The sequence below is a fragment of the Orycteropus afer genome, unplaced genomic scaffold (genome assembly GCF_000298275.1).
Source record: "Orycteropus afer afer isolate SDZICR_OR568_19922 unplaced genomic scaffold, OryAfe1.0 scaffold00535, whole genome shotgun sequence".
NCBI lineage: Eukaryota > Metazoa > Chordata > Mammalia > Tubulidentata > Orycteropodidae > Orycteropus > Orycteropus afer.
In genome coordinates this window covers 842,495-847,891 of record NW_006922122.1, presented here as the reverse complement: position 1 = coordinate 847,891, position 5,397 = coordinate 842,495, and positions in this window count along the sequence as shown.

Below are 5,397 nucleotides of genomic sequence, written 5' to 3'. Positions count from 1 at the left end.
ACTGCCTCAGAAACCCAAGGAGGGGTTGCTATGAGTCGGGTTTGACTCGACGGCACATAACAACAACAACAGCAACAATTATTTGTTAAGTTCTTTGTTAAACTTATTGTTTTTGCCATCTAGAGCTACTCTAATAGAAAATTCCACAAATAGGATAGCTTGAAAAAACAGGGATTTAGTCTCTTACATTTTAGGAGGCTAGAAGTCCAAGTTCAAATGGTCAGCTGTAGGGGCTGGGTAAAAACTCCTCAACCTTGGGCTTCAGCTCTGCCTCTAGCTCCCAGCCCACTGAACATGGCTGCATCTCTTAATTTGGGCTGTTGCTTCCTGCTGAGGCTGACAAACCCAAGGTTGACAAATAAAATGGCACAGTCTCAAGATTACCAAACAACACAGCAGGCTACTAGTTCAAGTCCATAGACAGTCCCAAGATCAGCAAGAAACATGGCAAGCTATTGTATGGACACTCGGCTACATGTATCATCCAAGGATGCCAAAAAGCTCAAAGACTTTTTCAAAACTGATTTCTTATATACTGAAAGCAGACCTCATCCCTAAGGCAGCTACTCAACTGCTCCAGTAGATTCAACCACAGAGTTGGTTACCAATCTCATCAAGGGGAATAACTATATCCATGCCCAGGTATTCAAAACCAGGCCCAGAAAAGTTGATATATAACTTAACTACCACACTTACTAAAAAGTATCAAACAATTAACATTTTATCTTGTAAAATTTATGATCAGTCTCTTTGTCAAGATCAATATATATCCTTTTCAGTTTGTCATACTGGGTTGACTTGGTGTTGCTGTGAGGCTGGAGGCTATGCCACAGGTATTTAGAATACCAGTCCAGGCACCTACAGTGGACTGGTTTCAGCATAGCTTCCACATTAGGACAGACTTCGAATAAGGAAGGAGCCATCCACTTCTCAAAGAACTGGCCAGTGAAAACTTTATGAATAGTGGTGAAACACTGTCTGATACATTATTGGAAAACGTTTTCAATAGCCCTGAATCATTGTCTGATACAGTGCCAAGAGATGAGCCCTTTAGTTCAGAAGACACTCAAAATATGACTGGGAAAAAGTAGCCTCCTCAAAGTAAAGTCAACATTGATGATGTGGATGGAGTGAAGCTTCTAGGACCTCCATTTGCTGATGTGCTTTGATTTAAATGGGAAGAAACAGCTCTAAAGATCCATTAATAACAGGAACACTGAATGCATGAAGTATGAAACTAGGAAGATTGGAAGTTGTCAAAAATGAAATCAAATGCATAAAGATCAATATCTTAGGCATTAGTGAGCTACAATAGACTGGTTTTGGCCATTTTGAATCAGATAACCATGTGATTTACTATTCTAGAACAGCAAATTGAAGAAAAAGGGCATGGCATTCATCGTCAAAAGGAATGTTTCAAGACCTATCCTGAAGAACAATGCTGTGAGTGATAGGATAATATCTATATGCCTACAAAGAATACCACTTAATTCTACTATTATTCACATTTATGCACCAACCACCCAAGCCAAAGATGAGGAAATTTAAGATTATTACCAACTTCTGTAGTCTGAAACTGACCAAACATGCAATCAAGACATGTTGATTATTACTGGTGATTGGAAAGCAAAAGTTGGAAACAAAGAAGAATCACCAGTGGTTGGAAAATATGGTGATAAAAATAACATGGGAGATCACATGATAGAATTTTGCAAGACTAACAACTTATTCGTTACAAATACTTTTTTTCAACAATATAAATGATGGCTATACATATGGACTTCACCATGCACAGGAATCAGATTGACTACATCTGTGGAAAGAGAAGATGCAGAAGCTAAATATATATACAGCCACAACAAGGCCAGGAGCTGATTGTGGAATAGACCATCAACTGGTTTTTTGCAAGTTCAAGTTGAAGCTGAAGACAATTAAAACAAGTCCAGGAGGGCCAAAATAAGACCTTGATTATATCCCACCTGAATTTATAGACCATCTCAAGAACTGATTTGATGCATTGAATGCCAATGAACAAAAACCACAGGAATTGTGGGATGACATCAAGAATATCATCCATAAAGAAAGCAAAAGGTCATTAAAAAGGCAGGAAAGGCAGAAAAGATCAAAATGGATGTCAGAAAAGACTCTGAAACTTGCTCTTAAATAGATAGTAGCTAAGGCAAATGGAGGAAATGACAAGATAAAAGAGCTGAATAGATTTCAAAGAGCAGCTCAAAAAGTCAAAGTAATAATTATAATGAAATATGAAAAAAGACTCTAACTAGAGTTATTTAGAAAGCCAAAAGGGAAGAACAAACTCAACTTTTCTCAAGCTGAAAATACTGAGGAAAAATGCAAGCCTCAAGTTTCAATATTGAAAGATTCTATGGGCAAAATATTGAATACTGGAGGTATCAAAAGATGGAAGGAATACACAGAATCACTGTACCAAGAAGAATTCATCAACGTTCAGCCTTTTCAGGAGGTGGATTATGATCAAGAATCAATGGTTTTAAAGGACAAACTCAAAGCTTCACTGAAAGAATTGGTGAAACACAAGGGTCCAGGAATTGAAGGAATACCCATTGAAATGTTTCAACAAATAGATGTCATGCTGGAGGAACTTACACATCTATGTCAAGAAATTTGGAAGATAGCTACCTGGCCAACTGACTTGAAGAGATCCATATTTGTACCCATACTAAAGAAAGGTAATCCTGCAGAATGTGGAAGTTAGCAAGCAATATCATTAATATCACATGAAAATAAAATCTTACTGAGTTAATTAAAAAATGGTTACAGCAGTTTATTGATAGAGAACTTCAGAAATGCAAGATGGATTCAGAGGAAGACATGGAATGAGGCATATCATGTTGATGTCAAATGGATCTTGGCTGAAAGCAAAGAATATCAGGAAGACGCTTACTTGTGTTTTATTGACTGTGCAAAAATATTCAATTGGGTGGATCATAACAAATTATGGATAACATTGAGAATAATAAGAATTCCAGAACAATTAATTGTGCTCAAGAGGAATCTATATATAGACCAAGAGGCTGTTGTTTGAACAGAACAGGGGGATATTGCATAGTTTAAAATCAGGAAGGGACTGTATCCTTTTGCCATACTTATTCACTTTGTATGCTGGACATATAATCAGAGAAGCTGGATTATATGAAGACGAATGAGGGATCAGTATTAGAGGAAGAAAAATTATCGACCTGCAGTATGCAGACAACACAACCTTGCTTGCTGAAAGTGAAGATGACTTTAAGATTAAACACTACAGTCTGAATTATGGATTATACCTCAACATAAAGAAAACAAAAGTTCTTACAATTGGACCAATAAGCAGCATTTTGATAAATGGAGAAAAAATTGAAGTTTTCAAAGATTTCATGTTACTTGTTTCCACAATCAACAACAATGGGAGAAGCAGTCAAGAAATCAGATGAAGTATTACACGGGACAAATCTGCTTCAAAAGACCTCTTTAAAGTGCTGAAGAGCAAAGATTTATCTTTAAAGACTAAGGTGCTTCTAATCTAAGGCATGGTGTTTTTAATCACTTCATATGCATGTAAAAGCTGGACAATGAATAAGGAAGACCAAAGAAAAGTTTATGCTTTTCAGTTGCGGTGTTGGTTAAAAAATACTGAAAAGTACCATGGACTGTTGGAAAAACAAACAAAGCTGTCCTGGAAGAAGTGCAGTTGGAATGATCCTTGAAAGCAAGAATGGCCAGATCTTGTGTCACCTACTTTGGTCATGTTGTCAGAAAGGACCATTCTCTGGAGAAGGATATCATGCTTAGTAAACCGGAAAGTCAGAGAAAAAAGGGAAGGCCCTCAATGAGATAGATTGCACAGTGACTGAAACAATGGGCTCAGTTATATTGGGCATTGTGAGGCTATTGTAGGACTGGGCAATGTTTCATTCTGTTGTACATAGGGTTGCTATGAGTCAGAACTGACTCTATGGCACCTAACATCAACAACAACATATTAATTTTTCATTGCTTTTCAAGTTCTTTTTGATAAAGATACAAGATGATTTTATTTTTATTTTTGTTCAAATATGCCATTCAGTTTTGCATATCTCCCCAGTTACATTTCATTGACTTTGTATATTTTGTATTTTAAATCTGGACAGCTACAAAAAAAAAAAAAAGGAAACATATCCAGAAATAATAGATAATTAAATTTTAATATTCATGCATATCCAATAAGTATTTTCAAATGCCTATTAATCTAGAAACATAAGATTGATTTTCCAAAATATAAGAATACCAAAGCTCCTAATGTTTTTGCAATACTAATTCTGGATCACAGAATCATTGTCCTGCACACACCTATATACATGTTTTTTTTATAATTATACAGATCTGAATTCACATTGAGGTCATAATCATATAAATATCTGTGTAACACATATATTATATTATCTATTCATCTGAATAGATAAAAGTACAAATCAAAGAGATATAAGGAACATCAATTACAATAAAATGGTAATAGATGTTGAGTCTATGATGCTGCATTAGATATGGAAGTATGTATACAGTATGTTGTTGTTGTGTTGTTGTTGTGTGCCATCGAGTCATACTCGACACATAGCAACCCCTCCTTGGGTTTCTGAGGCAGTATCACTAAGGAAGTGGATTGCCCCATCTTCCTTCTGAGGAGTGGCTGGTGAGTTTGAACTGCCAGCCTTCTGCTTAGCAGTCAAGTGCCTTAGACATTATGATACCAGAGCTCCTTTTATAGAGTATGGATAATAATAAGATCTAATAAATAGTGATACACCCTTACACACACACACACACACACACACAAATCAATTCCCTGATAATTTTTCAAAAATATTAATGACGATTTTTAAAAAATTACTAATAGTAAGTAAGTAAAGTAAAGTAAGTAAATAGTAAATAAGTAAGTATGAGTCGGGCCGACTCGACGGCACATAACAACAACAACAACAACAAGTAAGTAAAGAAGAAATTATATAAAAAATTTGTTTCAATCTATTGCAATAAACTAAAATGTTAGTAACTGAGAAGGGAAATAGTTCTATAAATGAAAAAATAAATAAACAAGCCTATGCATTTTAACAAGTATTTGCAAACAACATAATAAAAGAAATCAAATTGAGATATACACCATTTGTAGACTATATAATACTGAAAATTTAAACAATGTACTTCAGAAATAATATGCAGATTCTGACATTCTTAAGAAAGCTGCAAAGAAAGCCACCTCTAACCTAATAGACAGAAAAAGATGGAAAAACTACAAAAATCATAATTTTACATGACCCTATCAATGCCTAAGGCACTTGACTGCTAACCAGAAGGCTGGCCGTTCAAACCTACCAGCCACTCCTTGGAAGGAAGGTTGGG